This window comes from Oncorhynchus mykiss, chromosome 10 (genome assembly GCF_013265735.2).
Source record: "Oncorhynchus mykiss isolate Arlee chromosome 10, USDA_OmykA_1.1, whole genome shotgun sequence".
In the NCBI taxonomy this organism is placed as follows: domain Eukaryota; kingdom Metazoa; phylum Chordata; class Actinopteri; order Salmoniformes; family Salmonidae; genus Oncorhynchus; species Oncorhynchus mykiss.
Window position 1 is genome coordinate 12,197,676 of NC_048574.1, and position 22,673 is coordinate 12,220,348.

The 22,673-nt window shown below is 45.9% G+C and overlaps 1 protein-coding gene and 1 non-coding gene across 4 annotated transcripts in view; both read right to left on the bottom strand.

Moving 5' to 3' along the window:
• Positions 1 to 22,673, bottom strand: part of LOC110534849 (rho GTPase-activating protein 26) — a 145,502-nt gene that overhangs the window by 103,342 nt on the left and 19,487 nt on the right. The window lies entirely within an intron of this gene.
• Positions 550 to 619, bottom strand: trnaa-ugc. The gene has a single exon. It is a non-coding gene; the product is annotated as a tRNA-Ala (tRNA).

A 22,673-nucleotide genomic window follows, 5' to 3' on the forward strand; every position in this document is an offset into this window, starting at 1 on the left:
CAGTCCCAACATGATATACCCCCAGTCCCAAGATGATATACCCCGAGTCCCAAGATGATATACACCCAGTCCCAACATGATATACCCCCAGTCCAAACCTGATATACCCCCAGTCCCAACATGATATACCCCCAGTCCCAACATGATATACCCCCAGTCCCAACATGATATACCCAGAGTCCCAACATGATATACCCCGAGTCCCAACATGATATACCCCCAGTACCAACATGATATACCCAGAGTCCCAACATGATACATCCCGAGTCCCAACCTGATTCACCCCCCGTCCCAACATGATATACCCCCAGTCCCAACATGATATACCCCCAGTCCCAACCTGATACACCCCCAGTCCCAACATGATATACCCCCAGTCCCAACATGATATACCCCCAGTCCCAACCTGATACACCCCCAGTCCCAACATGATATACCCCCAGTCCCAACCCTAGTGCATTTATCTTGCAGTAATATTGACATTTAAGTAATTTAGCAGACACTCTTATTCACAGCTACTTACAGTAGTGAGTGCAATACATTTTCTACTGGTCCCCCATGGGAATTGAACCCACAACCCTGGCGTTGCAAGCACCATGCTCTACCAACTGAGCCACACTCATCATGAGCCCTGTATGGCATCTAGACATGTTGATGTCATGTTCATACCTCCAGATAATCAGAGTTAACATTAGGATCTCAGAGAATGTACCTGGTTCTAATCCTGTAATCGAATCCAGATGCCCAGTCTGACAGCTACTTTCTGATTCTCTCTCTCTCTAGTAACTGATTCCCTGAAGCAAAACTATCAAGTTCAAGTTTTATTGTCACAGGTACAGTGAAATGCGTAACTTCGTGCTCTACCTAACAGTAGTGATGGTAAACAAACAGATACAGTTACATGTCAGCAGACTATTTTTGATGATATATCGAAAATAAAAATAAAAAAGGTTCCTGGAGTATCCTTCAGGGGTTCTTCAAATTGAAACTGTGGGGGAACTCCAATAAATTCTTCAAAGATCACCTTTTAATGGAACCCTGAAGAACATTTTTGAACAAACCCCCGTTTTAATAATATGCATACCAATAACAACAATAACACAATATTATAGTTGTCAGTGTTTATTATGATTTTAGTGGCAAAGCAGAAGTAAAACATCTAAATGAGATAAACTCCCAGCAGAGCCCCAAGTCCGATGGATATATCCTCTGGCGTGTTGATGTTAAGGTGTTGATGTTCTCCGTATCTAAAGCCAGGATGATATTGCTGTGCATGGTGACGTAACAAGTTTCCTGTTATATTCATCAGAGGTGTAGGGAGGGAGTCTGTCAATCAAAAAAATAATAATTATACAGATGCTTAACAAAATTATATCATACCTTATTTTTTGTGATGAATGTGAATGAAAAAAACCTGTTTGATAATGGTTTTCATACATATCCTATATCCTATGGGATATTCATTGACAAGGTAAGGGAGGGTAGTGATAGGGTAGTGAGAGTGTAGTGATGGGAAGAGGGTAGTGATAGGGTGGTGATAGGGTAGTGTATGGGTAGTGAGAGTAAGAGGGTAGTGATAGGGTAGTGAGAGGGTAGTGATAGTGATAGGGTAGTAAGAGGGTGGAAAGGGTGTAGTGAGAGGGTAGTTATAGGGTAGTGAGAGGGTAGTCATAGTGAGAGGGTAGTGATAGTGACAGGGTAATGATAGTGCCAGGGTAGTGAGAGGGTAGTCATAGTGAGAGGGTAGTGATAGTGAGAGGGTAATGATAGTGCCAGGGTAGTGAGTGGGTAGTCATAATGAGAGGGTAGTGATAGTGAGAGGGTAGTGGGAGGGTAATGATAGTGAGAGGGTAGTGAGAGGGTAATGATAGTGAGAGGGTAGTGAGAGGGTAGTGAGAGGGTAATGATAGTGAGAGGGTAGTGAGAGGGTAGTGAGAGGGGAGTGATAGTGAGAGGGTAGTGAGAGGGGAGTGATAGTGAGAGGGTAGTGAGAGGGTAGTGATAGTGAAAGGGTAATGAGAGGGTAGTGATAGTGAGAGGGTAGTGAGAGAGTAGTGATAGTGAGAGAGTAGTGAGAGGAAAGTGATAGGGATAGGGTAGTGATATTGATAGGGTAGTGAGAGAGGTAGTGAGAGGGTAGTGATAGGGTAGGGGTTGTGATAGAAATAGGGTAGTGAGGGTAATAGGGCAGTGATAGTGATAGGGTAGTTAGAGGGGAAGCGAGAGGGTAAGGATAGTGACAGGGTAGTGAGAGGGTAGTGTAGTGGGGGGTAGTGAGAGGGTAGTGATAGTGAGGGGGTAATGAGAGGGTAATTATAGTGACAGGGTAATGGTAGTGAGAGGGTAATGAGAGAGTAGTGACAGGGTAGTGAGAGGGTAATGATAGTGACAGGGTAATGGTACTGAGAGGGTAATAAGAGGGTAGTGACAGGGTAGTGAGAGGGTAATGATAGTGACAGGGTAATGAGAGGGTAGTGATAGTGACAGGGTAGTGAGAGGGCAGTGATAGTGAGAGGGTAATGAGAGGGTAGGAGCAGTGAGTGGGTAGTGAGAGGGTAGCGATAGTGAGAGGGTAGTGATAGTGAGAGGGTAGTGATAGTGAGAGGGTAGTGATAGTGAGAGGGTAGTGATAGTGAGAGGGTAGTGATAGTGAGAGGATAGTGATAGTGAGAGGGTAGCGATAGTGAGATGGTAGTGATAGTGAGAGGATAGTGATAGTGAGAGGGTAGCGATAGTGAGAGGGTAGTGATAGTGAGAGGGTAGCGATAGTGAGAGGGTAGTGATAGTGAGAGGGTAGTGATAGTGAGAGGGTATGATAGTGAGAGGGGAGCGATAGTGAGAGGGTAGCGATAGTGAGAGGGTAGCGGGTAACCCAGGATAGTGAGAGGGTAGTGAGAGGGTAATGATAGTGAGAGGGTAGTGAGAGGGTAGTGATAGTGAGAGGGTAGTGAGAGGGTAGTGATAGTGAGAGGAAAGTGATAGGGATAGGGTAGTGATATTGATAGGGTAGTGAGAGAGGTAGTTAGAGGGTAGTGATAGGGTAGGGGTTGTGATAGGGAAGTGAGAGGGTAGTGATAGTGAGAGGGTGATAGGGCAGTGATAGTGAGAGGATAGTGACAGTGATAGGGCAGTGAGAGGGGAAGCGAGAGGGTAGTGAGAGGGTAATGATAGTGCCAGGGTAGTGAGAGGGTAGTGATAGTGAGAGGGTAGTGATAGTGAGAGGGTATGATAGTGAGAGGGGAGCGATAGTGAGAGGGTAGCGATAGTGAGAGGGTAGCGGGTAACCCAGGATAGTGAGAGGGTAGTGAGAGGGTAATGATAGTGAGAGGGTAGTGAGAGGGTAGTGATAGTGAGAGGGTAGTGAGAGGGTAGTGATAGTGAGAGGAAAGTGATAGGGATAGGGTAGTGATATTGATAGGGTAGTGAGAGAGGTAGTTAGAGGGTAGTGATAGGGTAGGGGTTGTGATAGGGAAGTGAGAGGGTAGTGATAGTGAGAGGGTGATAGGGCAGTGATAGTGAGAGGATAGTGACAGTGATAGGGCAGTGAGAGGGGAAGCGAGAGGGTAGTGAGAGGGTAATGATAGTGCCAGGGTAGTGAGAGGGTAGTGATAGTGAGAGGGTAGTGATAGTGAGAGGGTAATGAGAGGGTAATGATAGTGCCAGGGTAGTGAGAGGGTAGTGATAGTGAGAGGGTAATGATAGTGAGAGGGTAATGAGAGGGTAGGAGCAGTGAGTGGGTAGTGAGAGGGTAGCGATAGTGAGAGGGTAGTGATAGTGAGAGGGTAGTGATAGTGAGAGGGTAGTGATAGTGAGAGGATAGTGATAGTGAGAGGGTACTGAAAGTGAGAGGGTAGTGATAGTGAGAGGGTAGTGATAGTGAGAGGGTATTGATAGTGAGAGGGTAGCGATAGTGAGAGGGTAGCGATAGTGAGAGTGTAGCGATAGTGAGAGGGTCGTGATAGTGAGAGGGTAGCGATAGTGAGAGGGTCGTGATAGTGAGAGGGTAGTGATAGTGAGAGGGTAGTGATAGTGAGAAGGTAGCGATAGTGAGAGGGTAGCGATAGTGAGAGGGTAGTGAGAGGGTAGGGAGAGGGTAGGGGGAGTGATAGGGAAGTGAGAAGGTAGCGATAGTGAGAGGGTAATGAGAGAGTAGTGACAGGGTAGTGAGAGGGTAATGATAGTGACAGGGTAATGGTAGTGAGAGGGTAATATTAGGGTAGTGATAGTGAGAGGGTAGTGATAGTGAGAGGATAGTGATAGTGAGAGGGTAGTGATAGTGAGAGGGTAGCGATAGTGAGAGGGTAGCGATAGTGAGAGGGTAGTGATAGTGAGAGGGTAGTGATAGTGAGAGGGTAGTGACAGTGAGAGGGTAGGGAGAGGGTAGGGGGAGTGATAGGGTAGTGAGAAGGTAGCGATAGTGAGAGGGTAGCGATAGTGAGAGGGTAGTGATAGTGAGAGGATAGTGATAGTGAGAGGGTAGTGAGAGGGTAGTGATAGTGAGAGGGTAGTGATAGTGAGAGGATAGTGATAGTGAGAGGGTAGTGATAGTGAGAGGATAGTGATAGTGAGAGGGTAGCGATAGTGAGAGGGTAGCGATAGTGAGAGGGTAGCGATAGTGAGAGGGTAGTGATAGTGAGAGGGTAGCGATAGTGAGAGGGTAGCGATAGTGAGAGGGTAGCGATAGTGAGAGGGTAGCGATAGTGAGAGGGTAACGACAGTGAGAGGGTAGGGGGAGTGATAGGGTAGTGAGAAGGTAGCGATAGTGAGAGGGTAGCGATAGTGAGAGGGTAGTGATAGTGAGAGGATAGTGATAGTGAAAGGGTAGTGAGAGGGTAGTGATAGTGAGAGGGTAGTGGTAGTGAAAGGATAGTGAGAGGGTAGTGATAGTGAGAGGGTAGTGGTAGTGAAAGGATAGTGAGAGGGTAGTGATAGTGAGAGGGTAGTGATAGTGAGAGGGTAGTGGTAGTGAAAGGATAGTGAGAGGGTAGTGATAGTGAGAGGGTAGTGGTAGTGAAAGGATAGTGAGAGGGTAGTGGTAGTGAGAGGGTAGTGATAGAGTAGTGAGAGTGTAGTTAGAGGGAAATGAAAGGATAGTGAGAGGGTAGTGATAGTGGGAGTGTAGTTAGAGGGAAATGAAAGGATAGTGAGAGGGTAGTGATAGTGAGAGGGTAGTGGTAGTGAAAGGATAGTGAGAGGGTAGTGATAGTGAGAGGGTAGTGGTAGTGAAAGGATAGTGAGAGGGTAGTGATAGTGTGAGGGTAGTGATAGAGTAGTGAGAGTGTAGTTAGAGGGAAATGAAAGGATAGTGAGAGGGTAGTGATAGTGGGAGTGTAGTTAGAGGGAAATGAAAGGATAGTGAGAGGGTAGTGATAGTGAGAGGGTAGTGGTAGTGAAAGGATAGTGAGAGGGTAGTGATAGTGAGAGGGTAGTGGTAGTGAAAGGATAGTGAGAGGGTAGTGATAGTGAGAGGGTAGTGGTAGGGTAGTGAGAGTGTAGTTAGAGGGAAATGAAAGGGTAGCGAGAGGGTAGTGGTAGTGAAAGGATAGTGAGAGGGTAGTGATAGAGTAGTGAGAGTGTAGTTAGAGGGAAATGAAAGGGTATTGAGAGGGTAGTGGTAGTGAAAGGATAGTGAGAGGGTAGTGATAGAGTAGTGAGAGTGTAGTTAGAGGGAAATGAAAGGGTAGCGAGAGGGTAGTGGTAGTGAAAGGATAGTGAGAGGGTAGTGATAGAGTAGTGAGAGTGTAGTCAGAGGGAAATGAAAGGGTATTGAGAGGGTAGCGTCACTGCCTTCATCAGGCTTGAGGGAAAGGGGAAGTAGAAGGAATGGAAGTCATATTTCCCATTATCACCAGCCAGGGTCAATGTGCAGTGCAGAACTTTCAACACTCAGGTCTTGCCAAAATACTCAAAGTCCAGTGTGCCTTACTCCTTCTCCCCTCCTTCCCACTACTAGTAGCTCCCAAGTACTGAGGGGAGTACAGTGGTTTCACCCTACAACCTTGCCCAACCAGAGAGCAGAGACGAGAAAGAGCAGAGATCCCCCGCCTGTAGCTGAGCTTGGTGTGGGCTAGCCCGTGTTGGGATGGTGTGGGCTTGGTGTGGGCTAGCCCGTGTTGGGATGGTGTGGGCTTGGTGTGGGCTATCCCGTGTTGGGATGGTGTGGGCTTGGTGTGGGCTAGCCCGTGTTGGGATGGTGTGGGCTTGGTGTGGGCTAGCCCGTGTTGGCTTGGTGTGGGCTTGGTGTGGGCTAGCCCGTGTTAGCTTGGTGTGGGCTAGCCCGTGTTGGCTTGGTGTGGGCTAGCCCATGTTGGCTTGGTGTGGGCTAGCCCGTGTTGGGATGGTGACTCCAGCTTCAGTGATTTTTGCAATTCGTTCCAGTCATTGGCAGCAAGGAAGGAAAGGCGGCCAAAGGAATTATTGGCTTTGGGGATGACCAGTGAAATATACCTGCTGGAGCGGGTGTTGCTATGGTGACCAGTGAGCTGAGATAAGGCAGGGCTTTGCCTAGCATAGACTTATAGATGACCTGGGGCCAGTGGGTTTGGCGATGAATATGTAGTGAGGGCCAGCCAACGAGAGCATACAGGTCGCAGTGGTGGGTAGTATATGGGGCTTTGGTGAGTAGAGTGTTGGAGGCTATTTTGTAAATGACATCGCCGAAGTCAAGGATCGGTAGGATAGTCAGTTTTACGAGAGTATGTTGGGCAGCATGAGTGAAGGAAGCTTTGTTGCGAAATAGGAAGCCGATTCTAGATTTAATTTTGGATTAGAGACGCTTAATGTGAGTCTGGAAGGAGAGTTTACAGTCTAACCAGACACCTAGGTATTTGTAGTTGTCTACATATTCTAAGTCAGAACCATCCAGAGTAGTGATGCTAGTCAGGCGGGAGGGTGCGGGCAGCAATCGGTTGAGGAGCATGCACTTAGTTTTACTTGTATTTAAAAGCAGTTGGAGGCCGCGGAAGGACTGTTGTATGGCATTGAAGCTCGTCTGTAGGTTAATTAGCACAGTGTCCAAGGAAGGGCCAGATGTATACAGAATGGTGTCGTCTCCATAGAGGTGGATCAGCTAATCACCAGCAGCAAGAGCAACATCATTGATATATACAGAGAAAAGAGTCGGCCAGAGAATTGAATCCTGTGGCACCCCCATAGAGACTGCCAGAGGTCCAGACAACAGGCCCTCAGATTTGACACACTGAACTATCTGAGAAGTAGTTGGTAAACCAGGCGAGGCAGTCATTTCAGTGAGCCAGTGTTGGGGTGGTGTGGGCTTGGTGTGGGCTAGCCAGTGTTGGGGTGGTGTGGGCTAGCCAATATTGGAGTGGTGTGGGCTTGGTGTGGGCTAGCACGTGCCCAGGCTACACACTCACTGACACACAAACACGCTACACACACACTACACACACACACTGACACACACAGGCCCAAATCCACACCCGTGATTTCCACATACCTCTTAATAACATGCTAATTACTCCCACTTGTGTAAATATTTCTGCTGGTGGTTTGACTGCAGTGTGAGACATAGACCTGAGGTGTACTCCCTGAGGCCAGGCAGAGATAAAGAAAGAGAGAGAGAGAAAGAGCGAGGGAGGAAGAGAGAGAAAGAGAAAGAGAGAGAGAGAGCACTACAGCTGATAGAAAACATGTTAATGAGAAGGAAAAGCCATTGGACTCTGGAGCAGTGGAAATGTGTTCTCTGGAGTGATGAATCACGCTTCACCATCTGGCAGTCCGACTGACAAATCTGGGTTTGGCGGATGCCAGTAGAATGCTACCTGCTAGTGCCAACTGTAAAGTTTGGTGGTGAAGGTGTAATGGTCTGGGGCTGTTTTTCATGGTTCAGGCTAGGCCCCTTTGTTCCAGTGAAGGGAAATCTTAACGCTACAGCATACAATGACATTCTAGACAATTCTGTGCTTCCAACTTTGTGGCAACAGTTTGGGGAAGGACCTTTCCTGTTTCAGTATGACAATGCTCCAGTGCACAAAGCGGTCCATACAGAAATGGTTTATCGAGATCAGTGTGGAACAACTTTATTGGCCTGCAGAGAGCCCTGACCTCAACCCCATCGAACACCTTTGGGATGAATTGGAACTCTGACTGCGAGCCAGGCCCAATCGCTCAACATCAGTGCCCGACCTCACTAATGCTCTTGCGGCTGAATGGAAGCAAGTCCCCGCAGCAAAGATCCAACATCTAGTGGAAAGCCTTTCCATAAGAGTGGAGGCTATTATAGCAGCAAAGGGGGCACCAATTCCCTATTAATGCCCATGATTTTGGAATGAGATGTTGGACGAGCATGTGCCCACATACTTTTGTTCATTTTGTGTACGTCATAATGACCCAATTATTAAAATTTGATCACTGTTACACAGTGTTTGTCATCCCCTTTAAGAGGGTAAGGAGAGGGCAGTACTTGAAGACAGGACACACACACAGACAATTATTAAAACTTGATCACTGCTACACAGAGTGTGGCATCCCCTTTAAGAGGGTAAGGAGAGGGCAGTACTTGAAGACAGGACACACACACCCAGACAGATAGTACACCACATGCCCACAAACACATGCAGAAACCTTGTTCAGCTAATCAAAATGTGACCTACACGTTTGATTGGTTACAATAGCAAACGGGGCAGCCTCTGACACTGTGCTGCGGCGGACAAAAGAGAACCCTTGAACACACACACACACACACACACACACACACACACACACACACACACACACACACACACACACAGGAAACAAACCCTTTGTCTGTCTCTCTGAACAGCTGGCTTTCATCACATCTGCATGTGTCAGCATGGAGGCTATAGGCATGGGAATGTGTGTGTGTTTACAGTTTGTTGACTGATGAAAGAGGGGCATGGGAAGATTGGGTCACACCCTGCCTGCCTCATTACTATCATCAGCGAAGCAACATAGAAAAGACTGACAGGGAAACACACACACACACACACACACACACACCACTCTCACTGCTACGCTCTTCCAGTGCTTTAATGACAAACAAAAAGAGAATCCCAGGGAGTAATGACAGTCAATCAGGAAATAACTAAAGAGAAAAGGACTGTTAGCCATTTTAGCGTTTGCTGTTTTCCCCTGAAAACTGAAGCCTCATCAGAAACAGAATGTTCCTTGGAACCAAACAGAGTTTTAACAATGGCTCACTCAAACCAAGAAAACAAAGGACCAGTACCACAAAGGGCCTGCTAGAACGCACAGAGAATTAGGAAGAAACATTGAGCATGTAAGACAGCTATTGGGAACTAAAGTAAACAGTTAGAGCCAAGTTCAGAAGGAACACAGAAGAACTGTATATCTGTAAGCCCCAGAGGTTTCTCCTCTTTCTCTCTTTCCTCTGTTCCGTGTCTTTTCTCTTGTCCGAAACCAGGCTCAATGTTCGGCCACATAGCTCTTCCCGTCTCCTAGCAACAGGCACAAAAAGGGCTACCATGAAGAACAGAAAGATGTTTTCTTTTTTTCAGCAGCCGGAATTCTTTCTCCAGGGTTTTTGGCTCTGCCACACCTGATGCTGACACAGCAAGTAGAGAAACCAGGGAGGTTTTCTCCACTAAAAGGAACAAAATCATCCAACAACTCCCACAAAAACAGTAGTGCGGCAAGCAGCACATTAACATTCAACATGAGATCCACAGAAGTGGAAAGCATTTCCTCTGTGCGATCATGAGGTTTCATGTGGTGCAGCAGCAATCATTTAACTGTGAACCCCACTATTGGAAACAGAAAATCCATAAGGTCCCAAAAAGCTTGTTCTGCTCCAGGACAGCAGAATGAGAGAGAGAGAGAGGGGGGGGGGGGGGGAGAAAAAGGAGAGAGAGGAAATAGAGAAGGGGCGGCAGAGAGAGAGAGAGGGGGGGGAGAGAGAGAGGAGAGAGAGGAAATAGAGGGGCGGCAGAGAGAGAGAGACAGGAGAGAAGAGAGATAGAGAGTGATTGAATTGAAAGAGAGACAGACAGCAAGAGAGAAAGTAGGGAGAGAGAGAAGAGAACGAGAGAGAGAGAGAGAGAGAGAGAGAGAGAGAGAGAGAAAGGATAAAGCCACTTGAATTGAATTGAGAGGAGAGAGAGGGTGAGAGAGAAGGAAGGGGGAGAGAGCACTGTGAGGCTCTGTTGGGGGGGTGAGTTGCTGTATTTCACTAGCCGACCTCCCCAGCTCCCACAAACTTGACATTGGTTTCAGCCACTTAGTAACATACATAAATATTAGGCCTAAATCATTCTGGGAGGCAGAAACAAAAAAGAGTACATTTATCTGTGCAAAACTAGACAAAAAAAAAAAAAAAAAGGTTTCCTAGTAGGTTTTCAACAGTCATCCAACAACCCTGGGATCACCTTGTGCTGGATTCAAGTGTATTCATACACAGCTAGAAAATTGGAGTGGGTACAGGAGGTTGTCTTAGTTTTCTGTTGACACATACAACAGGAATAGCAACAACTCCGAGACACTCCTCCTGTCTCACACACATGGAGCAGGTCATAGTAGTGAGGTCATTCACACGGAGGTCACCGCAGAGACTTAGCTAGACATCTCTGCCTTCTTGGATATTTCATGTTGATTTTGGGTCATTTCCATGTAAAGGACCCATGAGCACCAACATGAAGTTCATAGGAGGATGTCAAATGAAAGCTAAGAGTCTATATTTTTTTAATTAAAGTGACAAAAGCGAAGAGCGTATATATTTTTTTAATTAAGGCAGCATATACACCCTTTTCAACTACTTTCTATCCTACAAATGTTGAATAAGTGAAGGCTTTGATTTCTGGTCAAACAGATGGAAAAGGAGTCTTAGAAAACATCAACTAGAAAAAAGACCCCTGCCAACTAATATTACATTTAGATTTCAGTCAATGAGCAGACGCTCTTATCCAGAGCGAATTACAGGAGTAATTAAGCTCAAGGACACATCAACATATTTTTCACCTAGTCAGCTCAGGAATTTGAATATCAACACAGTTTTGAAAATAAAAGTTTAGGAAACATTGCCTTGTGTGTTGAAGTTCCGTTACCAAAAACAGACATATCTTTAAGATACTGCATGTTCAAATTTCTCTCCCTTATGCGTGGGGAAGATAATGAAAGTTCACAAAAGTAACAAGTAAAGGTAGACCTATCAATTCCCTATAGTGTTTTTACTGATATCAATTTTGTTTCTGAATTATTAAGTGATTAAAACTCAGTAAAACTCAGTGGAATTTCGGTAATTGTATTGCCTACAATGGGAGATCACAGAAGTCACAAATCATAGTTGGGTTCACAAGTTTGGACAGCACAGTACAGTACAGCACAGTAGAGTACAGTACAGCACAGTACAGCACAGTACAGTACAATAAAGAAAGGTATAGTTCAGTACAGTAGAGCACACTATAGTACGGTACTATACTCTATACTCTATTGTACTGAACTATACTGCACCGTACTAAACTACACTGTACTGTACTGAACTATACTCTACTGTACTGAACTATACTCTACTGAACTATACTCTACTGAACTATACTCTACTGAACTATACTCTATTGTACTGAACTATACTGTACCGTACTAAACTACACTGTACTGTACTGAACTATACTCTACTGTACTGAACTATACTCTACTGTACTGAACTATACTGTACCGTACTAAACTGCACTGTACTGTACTGAACTATACTCTACTGTACTGAACTATACTGTACCGTACTAAACTACACTGTACTGTACTGAACTATACTCTATTGTACTGAACTATACTGTACCGTACTAAACTACACTGTACTGTACTGAACTATACTCTACTGTACTGAACTATACTGTACTGTACTGAACTATACTCTACTGTACTGAACTATACTCTACTGAACTATACTCTACTGAACTATACTGTACTGTACTAAACTACACTGTACTGTACTATACTCTACTGTACCGAACTATACTCTACTGTACAGAACTATACTCTACTGTACAGAACTATACTCTACTGTACTCTACTGTACTGAACTATACTCTACTGTACTGAACTATACTATACTGTACTCTACTGTACTGAACTATACTATACTGTACTGAACTATACTCTACTGTACTCTACTGTACTGAACTATACTCTACTCTACTCTACTCTACTGAGCTATACTGTGCTGTACTTTGATGTCCAAACTTGTAAAACAAAAATGTCTATGATTGGTTCAGATTTGGTCCAGTCCAGACCAACCAGATTTGGTCATTACAATAATAGCCAGAGTGTAGAATAATACCCAAATATGCAAATGTATACATCTATGTAACTATTCAGGATACATCACCATGAAGAGAATGACATTCATATTCATAATTGTGCATTTCTGTATAGTAAGGATCAGGAACCAATGATGAAATTCCGTTACCGCAATTCCGTTACAGGGTGAAAATCCACTTCACCTTCTGTAGTTTAAGCACATTTTTTCAAAGTCAATGTGTCATGTCATAGCTGACACCCCATTCTTTCTGCAAACATCTTTGAATCTTAATACGGAGTAGATCTTGAACTAAGTTTTTGGAAAACGTGGACACATAAAATAATTGTATGTGTTACCCAAATTCTGTTACCAAACTTTGCATCTGCAGTTATTCTAGTAAATGTGCTTTTGTGAAATTGTCTGTATACATTTTTAAAAGTTGTCATTGTGCATAGAGTTGTGTGATTTGTTTAACTTTTAAATCAATGGTTTTGTTTGCCATCAATTTTAAAGTGAAAAATCTAAATCTCAGCGCAATTCTGTAACCATGGAATTGCCCTGAGTTTAAAATAGTCCACCTCAAATCCAATTGGTTGTGTCCTACAGTTGTAGTATATCATGTGACTGTCATGACTGTCCTGTGAGGATCCGAATGGGTCAGATCAGCTTGGCAATGGATGACAGTAGCCAGACCCTCTCTCACCCACAAAGTGGGAGGAGGGAGCTGCTGGGGGGTTGACAGCTCACACCCTATTATAAATGAAAAGAGAGGGGATCCAGAGAACATCCCTCTCCAAATTCACTACAGGAATGTTCCTTTGTCTCCAGAGTTTCCCGCTGAAACTTTAACACGTTCAAGAAGTGAATAATGGAACAATATTGCTAACATAAGTACGTGGGGAATGGTCAGAGGTGATCTAAAGAATGATAATGTCACATGGGATGTTATTTTGTGATGTCATTAGAAGTGCTATTAAGGACATACTGTAACTTGAAAAGTATACACACGACATGTACGAATTCTCCATCCTCTACGTTGTAGATCAGGAAATGATGAACGTATTTTTGTTAAGATGGGAATGTTATTTTAGGAGCCATAATAGATCATTTGTCTACTATAAACTTGGCACAGTAAGTAGTCACGCCACGAGGGAGGAAAGAGAGCATGTCAGCCTGACGGAACTGTCCCTTTCGACCAGAGTGCATAAAAGATTGGTAAAGAAATTAACATTTAGACCAGAACATTACCAGGCCTCAGCTGTGCGTGTACAGTGGTTTGAACCCTGAATACCAACACGAGGTGGGGAAGAAAACTCTCCTCTTAGACAATCACTGGTACAGCTGATTAGCTGTCCTTAGTCAAATATCTAGAAAACCAAATTTAAGTGGGACCATTCTACTACTCTTCTCAAATCACTGTATTCTACTACTCTCATCACCAATGGGACAGTCTGGCTAGCCTATCTTCCAAGGAGCATCTTCCAGAGTGAACAACAGTAGAAGAGATGGGTGAATGACCCCTTTTGGACAATCAGAGCCTTACAAGTGTGCTGCGAAAAGGCCCAACAGCGAACCAAGGCATTGACACGTAAATACAATGATTTCGTACTCCAAAAGGGTGGTGGTTCGTGTAAAAAGTGTATGATTACTGTGAGAATAGTTTCTAAAATGTATCAACGATAAAGGTCTCTTTTTCTCTCTCTCCCTCTCTCCCTCTACATCTCCTTTTGTAAAAAGTGTGTATGTTATCCTGTGTTGTCATTTAGTTAGCTAGTAAATAAATAATTAAACATATTTGTGTAGTACTGAATCATAAGTAAGGCTGGGGTTTTTGCAGATGCAGGAGTTTATGACTGTTCAGAATGAGGATATGATAAGAGGTTATAATTAACGCATTGAATATTTTATGGATGTGATAGGTAAAGACCTTTAGAGTTGAATTGGGGAGATGGTAACTTTTTAACTTCTTGAGGCTACCCATCCCTTAAGCGGGATAATTGTCATCAGCAACCGCGGAATAGCATAGCGCCACAGTCAAATAATATTCATAGAAAATATTCATATTCATGAAATCACAAGTGCAATATTGCAAAACACAGCTTAGCCTTTTGTTAATCCACCTGTCGTCTCAGATTTTGAAATTATGCTTTACAACGAAAGCAATCCAAGCGTTTGTGTAAGTTTATCGATCGCATGACAAAACATTAAGTACACTTAGAATCAGGTAGCTTGGTCACATAAATCAGAAAAGCAATCAAATTAATTGTTTACCCTTGATGATCTTCGGATGTTTTCACTCACGAGACTCCCAGTTAGACAACAAATATTCCTTTTGTTCCATAAAGATTATTTTTATATCCAAAATACCTGTTTGTTTGGCGCGCTATGTTCAGAAATCCACAGGAAAGAGCGGTCACGACAACGCAGACAAATGTCCACAGAAACATGTCAAACGTTTTTTATAATCAATCCTCAGGTTGTTTTTAAAATATATAATCGATAATATATCAACCGCAAATGTCTTTATCAGTAGGAGAGGGAAAAACAATAGCTGTCCACATTCTGTTGCGCGAGCAAAACTCATGTGACCACCTGACGCGATGTTATCTTTCTGGCTCATTTTTCAAAATAAAAGCCTGAAACTACGTCTGAAGCCTGTTGACACCTTGAGGAAGCGATAGGAAAAGGAATCTGGTTTGTATCCCTTTAAATGGAGCAATGGGAGGCTATGGAACATGGAGTTTTCAAAATAGAGGCCACTTCCTGGTTTGATTTCTCAGGGTTTCACCTGCAATATCAGTTCTGTTATACTCACAGACAATATTTAGACAGTTTTGGAAACTTTAGAGTGTTTTCTATCCTAATCTGTCAATTATATGCATATTCTAGCATCTGGTCCTGAGAAATAGGCTGTTTACTTTGGGAACTTTATTTTTCCAAACATAAAAATAGTGCCTCAAAGGTTAAACAACCGCTCTCGTGGTGCCCCAAAATCCTAATGAGTTAATTGTTACATGATTAATTGAATTGGGTAACAATTAAACATAGTTAGTTGATTAGATAAATAATAGTCATCAGATGAATGAAAGTAAAGTCACGACATGGCTCTTACTCTAAAGAAGTCAAAGGGTTTATACCGGAAAAGCATTGGAAACACTGAAACATTCCTGGCATTAGCAACATCAGTGTCAGCAGCAGTTTCTTGGAAAATGCACGCCTGAGGACATTGTTCAAGTTCAAAGACCTTGATAATAGGCGGCATGTTCTATGACAAAAGTTCTATGATGGTCCAAACACAGACCTCATGGTATGTTATATATTCATTTATTTAGACTGTTTGCCGTAAAATGCCGTAAAATGCAGCACATTTATACAGACACAGCCGTGGCCCATTGTGTGACACTTGACCTGAAAAGAGAGCATCCATTTCCAGGCTGATTGGTTGCCAAGGCGATCCCCAGACCCCATTCCGTCATCTCTCATTGTGAGCCAAGCCTGTGTGACGGAGCCTGGAAAGAGAGAACAGGAGGGCAAGGCTGAAGAAAGCCAGGAGAGAGTTAGACTGATTGACATGAGAGAGGGTAGTACGTTTGAGTGGTGAGGAGAGGAGGGCAAGGCTGAAGACTGTGTTGGGCAGGCTGACAGCATGGGGAGAGAGCATGGGGAGAGAACTACAAATGGAGGTGCACAACAGCCAGTCAGACAAGACAGCGACAGATATGTGACGCGAGAGAGAGTGCACTGGAGAAAGACGAGAGCGGAGGGGGAGGTCGTCGAGTGGGCCAGAGGGTAAGGCTCTGGGAGAGATCCAGTGTGTAGGATTTACTAATCAAACATGAGATGTGAGGCCGTCAATGTACTGATATTCAATCAAACATGTCCTCTGCCTGAAAACCCAGGACCATCCGGGGCAGGAAGTGCCAAATAGGAAGTGATTTCCTCACTCACAGCCAATCAGAGCACAAGTCAATTTATGGCCACAGAGTCAATAGCAATCTGTTGTGAGATTGTATATGAAACATTATTAGTGGCACATGAGTGATGAATGTGACAAGAATTCTTGAATATCTTTGCATTTTCAGCCATCCACACAGACAGACCAGCGCTATTTATAGTGAAGAGGCGCTATTTATAGTAAAGAGGGTCTATAGATGTGCCCCAAATGACCTAAGGGTCCTGGTCAAAAATAGTGCACTATAAAGGGAATAGGGTGCCATTTGGGATGCATCCTACCACTACTGCTTTTATTGCTGGACGTCCACTACAACAAGTCATCTTAGTCTAAAGCCTGTTAAGAGACTCAGTGAACACGGAGGCACCGCGTGACAGGTCTGGAGAACGTGTCATCACGACACCAACCAATCGTATTGGTGCATTTCCAATTCGTTCTGACAATTACCAGTCCAGTCAGCTCAAGCTATACCCAGCCCTGGCAAGATGGTTCATTGATTCCATTCTACTGAACACACAAATAATTAGTTGTTAAGAAGATAATGATGCTGAAATCCCACTTCAAACAGATCTTGAGTGTGTAAATCAGAATGCACTTTGATCCTCTTCAGACCTGTCGGTGCATCCCTCTCTTACAGCAGGAGAGAAAATAGAGAGAGAGGACATTAAGCGTTTCAATTATTCATAAGAGAGAGAGAGGGCATTAAAGCATTCAAATTACTCGTTGGCTGCATCTTCCCCTAAAACAGCAGGTCTGTGAGGCAGAGTGTGCCAGGCATGGCGGTCCCAGAGGACCAGGAAAGGACAAAGAATCTCTCACTCCCCAGAGGTGTGGCTGCTGCAGGCCATTGGTATTCCCATCTCTCTCTCTCTCTGGCCAGACAGCATGGGTGAAGGAGTGAGGCTGGGAGTGGGAGAGGCTGGGGCCTGGCACTGATAATAACCCAATCGGAGCTGGCCTTCCCTACCCTTCCTACCCCTGCACATGCCTGCCTGCCAGGCTTTGACTGCATCACCACACAACACCGAATATCAGACCACTCCTCCCTGTCTACACTGCTCTAGTCCACACCACCACCCCACACACACCACCCCACCCCACACAGCTGCCTGAGACAGTGGAGACGGTTAGATATGTACAGCTGGCTGGGACAGTGGACAGGGTTAGATATGTACAGCTGGCTGGGACAGTGGACAGGGTTAGTTAGATATGTACAGCTGGCCTGGGACAGTGGACAGGGTTAGATATGTACAGCTGGCCTGGGACAGTGGACAGGGTTAGATATGTACAGCTGGCCTGGGACAGTGGACAGGGTTAGATATGTACAGCTGTGTTACGGCTTTCTTCCGTCGAAGGAGAGGCGGACCAAAATGCAGCGTGGTTATTTCGATTAATCTTTAATGAAGATGATAAACAACGAACAATACAAAACAATAAACGTAATGTGAAAACCTAAACAGCCTTATCTGGTGCAAACAAACACAGAGACAGGAACAATCACCCACGAAACACTCAAAGAATATGGCTGCCTAAATATGGTTCCCAATCAGAGACAACAATAAACACCTGCCTCTGATTGAGAACCACTCCAGGCAACCATAGACTTTTCTAGACAACCCCACTAACCACAATCCCATGACCTACAAAAAAAAACCTAGACAAAACACATCACATAAATAACCCATGTCACACCCTGGCCTGACCAAAATAATAAAGAAAACACAAAATACTAAGACCAGGGCGTGACAGACCCTCCCCCCCCCCTCCCCAAGGTGCGGACTCCCGGCCGCACACCTAAACCCATAGGGGAGGGTCCAGGTGGGCGTCTGTCCACGGTAGCGGCTCCGGCGCGGGACGTGGACCCCACTCCAACAAAGTTTTAGTTCGCTTAATACGCGTCCTTAAATTGGCGACCCTCGCCGCCGACCTTGGCCTAGTAACCCTCACCAAGGGCCCCACTGGACTGAGGGGCAGCTCGGGACTGAGGGGTAGCTCGGGACTGAGGGGTAGCTCGGGACTGAGAGGAAGCTCGGGACTGAGAGGAAGCTCGGGACTGAGAGGAAGCTCAGGCAGGTTGATGGCTCTGGCAGATCCTGGCTGACTGGTGGCTCTGGCAAATCCTGGCTGACTGGCGGCTCTGGCAGATCCTTGCTGACTGGCGGTTCTGGCAGATCCTGTCTGACTGGCGGATCCTGGCTGAATGGCGGATCCAGGCTGACTGGCGGATACTGGCTGACTGGCGGATCCTGGCTGCCTGACGGATCCTGGCAGACTGGCAGGTCTGGCGGATCCTGGCAGACTGGTGGATCCTGGCTGAATGGCGGCTCTAGCTGCTTAATGCTGACTGGCGAATCTGGCTGCTCAATGCAGACTGGCGACTCTGGCTGCTCCATGCAGACTGGCGACTCTGGCTGCTCCATGCAGACTGGCGACTCTGGCTGCTCCATGCAGACTGGCGACTCTGGCTGCTCCATGCAGACTGGCGACTCTGGCTGCTCCATGCAGACTGGCGACTCTGGCTGCTCCATGCAGACTGGCGACTCTGGCTGCTCCATGCAGACTGGCGACTCTCGCTGCTCCATGCAGACTGGCGACTCTGGCTGCTCCATGCAGACTGGCGACTCTGGCTGCTCCATGCAGACTGGCGACTCTGGCTGCTCCATGCAGACTGGCGACTCTGGCTGCTCCATGCAGACTGGCGACTCTGGCTGCTCCATGCAGACTGGCGAACTCTGGCTGCTCCATGCAGACTGGCGACTCTGGCTGCTCCATGCAGACTGGTGACTCTGGCTGCTCCATGCAGACTGGCGACTCTGGCTGCTCCATGCAGACTGGCAGCTCTGGCGGTTCCTTGCAGACTGGCAGCTCTGGCGGCTCCTTGCAGACTGGCAGGTCTGGCGGCTCCTTGCAGACTGGCAGTTCTGGCGGCTCCTTGCAGACTGGCAGCTCTGGCGGCTCCTTGCAGACTGGCAGCGCTGGACAGGCGGGAGTCTCTGGCAGCGCTGAACAGGCGGGAGACTCCGGCAGCGCTGAACAGGCGGGAGACTCCGGCAGCGCTGAACAGGCGGGAGACTCCGGCAGCGCTGAAGGGGAGGAAGGCTCTGACAGCGCTGGACAGGCGGGAGACTCTGGCAGCGCTGGAGAGGTGGAAGGCTCTGGCAGCGCTGGACAGGCGAAGCGCACTGAAGGCCTGGTGCGTGGTGCTGGCGCTGGTGGTACTGGGCCGAGGACACGCACAGGAAGCCTGGTGCGGGGAGCTGCCACCGGAGGGCTGGTGCGTGGAGGTGGTACTGGATAGACCGGACCGTGCAGGCGCACTGGAGCTCTTGAGCACCGAGCCTGCCCAACCTTACCTGGTTGAATGCTCCCGGTCGCCCTGCCAGTGCGGCGAGGCGGAATAGCCCGCACTGGGCTATGCAGGCGAACCGGGGACACCGTGCGCAAGGCTGGTGCCATGTAAGCCGGCCCAAGGAGACGCACTGGAGACCAGATGCAGTGGACAGGGTTAGATATGTACAGCTGGATGTGACAGTGGACAGGGTTAGATATGTACAGCTGGCTGGGACAGTGGACAGGGTTAGATATGTACAGCTGGCCTGGGACAGTGGAGACGGTTAGATATGTACAGCTGGCTGGGACAGTGGACAGGGTTAGATATGTACAGCTGGCCTGGGACAGTGGACAGGGTTAGATATGTAAAGCTGGTCTGGAACAGTGGACAGGGTTAGATATGTACAGCTGGCCTGGGACAGTGGAGAGGGTTAGATATGTACAGCTGGCCTGGGACAGTGGAGACGGTTAGATATGTACAGCTGGCCTGGGACAGTGAACAGGGTTAGATATGTACAGCTGGTCTGGAACAGTGGACAGGGTTAGATATGTACAGCTGGCCTGGGACAGTGGACAGGGTTAGATATGTACAGCTGGCTGGGACAGTGGACAGGGTTAGATATGTACAGCTGGCCTGGGACAGTGGACAGGGTTAGATATGTACAGCTGGCTGGGACAGTGGACAGGGTTAGATATGTAACAAAAACAAAACAAAAAACAATAACAAATGTGCTGGGGGCAAACAGTTTCCCCTTAGGCAGATTTCAGCTTTAAGCCTGACCTGATCTGGGACCAAGCTAGGCTATGCCAAGACCAGTTGATGAGGGGACCATTAGAAAGTGATCTGTGTTGTCACAATGGCTTTTCATCAATTAGATTTGCTCACCTCCTGCATCCTCTCTCCTCCATCCTCCCTCACCTCCTGCATCCTCTCTCCTCCGTCCTCCCTCTCCTCCATCCTCCCTCTCTCCTCCATCCTCCCTCACCTCCTGCATCCTCTCTCCTCCATCCTCCCTCACCTCCTGCATCCTCTCTCCTCCGTTCTCCCTCACCTCCTGCATCCTCTCTCCTCCGTCCTCCCTCACCTCCTGCATCCTCTCTCCTCCGTCCTCACATCCTGCATCCTCTCTCCTCCATCCTCCCTCACCTCCTGCATCCTCGCTCCTCCGTCCTCCCTCACCTCCTGCATCCTCTCTCCTCCGTCCTCCCTCACCTCCTGCATCCTCTCTCCTCCGTCCTCACATCCTGCATCCTCTCTCCTCCATCCTCCCTCTCTCCTCCATCCTCCCTCACCTCCTGCATCCTCGCTCCTCCGTCCTCCCTCACCTCCTGCATCCTCTCCCCTCCGTCCTCCCTCACCTCCTGCATCCTCTCTCCTCGGTCCTTCTCCACTCGCATATCATTAGGCAAATTAGGTTTACAGGGGTGGATCCCATAATAAAGTTTGTTTACAGGGGTGGATCCCATAATAAATGTTGTTTACAGGGGTGGATCCCATACTAAATGTTGTTTACAGAGGTGGATCCCATACTAAATGTTGTTTACAGGGGTGGATCCCATACTAAATGTTGTTTACAGGGGTGGATCCCATACTAAATGTTGTTTACATGGGTGGATCCCACACTGAATGCTGTTTACATGGATGGATCCCACACTAAATGCTGTTTACAGGGATGGATCCCATAACAAAGTTTGTTTACCGGGGTGGATCCCATAATAAATGTTGTTTACAGGAGTGGATCCCATAATAAATGTTGTTTACCGGGGTGGATCCCAAAATAAATGTTGTATACAGGAGAAGATCCCATAATAAATGTTGTATACAGGGGTGGATCCCATAATAAATGTTGTTTACAGGGGTGGATCCCATAATAAATGTTGTTTACCGGGGTGGATCCCATAATAAATGTTGTTTACAGGGGAAGATCCCATAATAAATGTTGTTTACCAGGGTGGATCCCATAATAAATGTTGTTTACAGGGGTGGATCCCATAATAAATGTTGTATACAGGGGAAGCTCCCATAATAAATATTGTTTACAGGAGAAGATCCCATAATAAATGTTGTTTACAGGGGTGGATCCCATAATAAATGTTGTTTACAGGGGAAGATCCCATAATAAATGTTGTTTACAGGGGAAGATCCTATAATAAATATTGTTTACAGGAGAAGATCCCATAATAAATGTTGTTTACAGGGGTGGATCCCATAATAAATGTTGTTTACAGGGGAAGATCCCATAATACATGTTGTATACAGGGGAAGCTCCCATAATAAATGTTGTATACAGGGGAAGATCCCATAATAAATGTTGTATACAGGGGAAGATCCCATAATAAATATTGTTTACCGGGGTGGATCCCATAATAAATGTTGTTTACAGGGGTGGATCCCATAATAAATGTTGTTTACAGGGGAAGATCCCATAATAAATATTGTTTACAGGAGAAGATCCCATAATAAATGTTGTTTACAGGGGTGGATCCCATAATACATGTTGTTTACAGGGGAAGATCCCTTAATAAATGTTGTTTACTGGGGTGGATGACATAATAAATGTTGTTTACAGGGGTGGATCCCATAATACATGTTGTTTACAGGAGAAGATCCCATAATAAATATTGTTTACAGGAGAAGATCCCATAATAAATATTGTTTACAGGAGAAGATCCCATAATAAATGTTGTTTACAGGGGTGGATCCCATAATAAATGTTGTTTACAGGGGTGGATCCCATAATAAATGTTGTTTACAGGGGTGGATCCCATAATAAATATTGTTTACAGGGGTGGATCCCATAATACATGTTGTTTACAGGAGAAGATCCCATAATAAATATTGTTTACAGGGGTGGATCCCATAATAAATATTGTTTACAGGGGAAGATCCCATAATAAATGTTGTTTACAGGGGAAGATCCCATAATAAATGTTGTTTACTGGGGTGGATCCCATAATAAATGTTGTTTACAGGGGAAGATCCCATAATAAATGTTGTTTACAGGGGTGGATCCCATAATAAATGTTGTTTACAGGGGTGGATCCCATAATAAATATTGTTTACAGGGGTGGATCCCATAATACATGTTGTTTACAGGAGAAGATCCCATAATAAATATTGTTTACAGGGGTGGATCCCATAATAAATATTGTTTACAG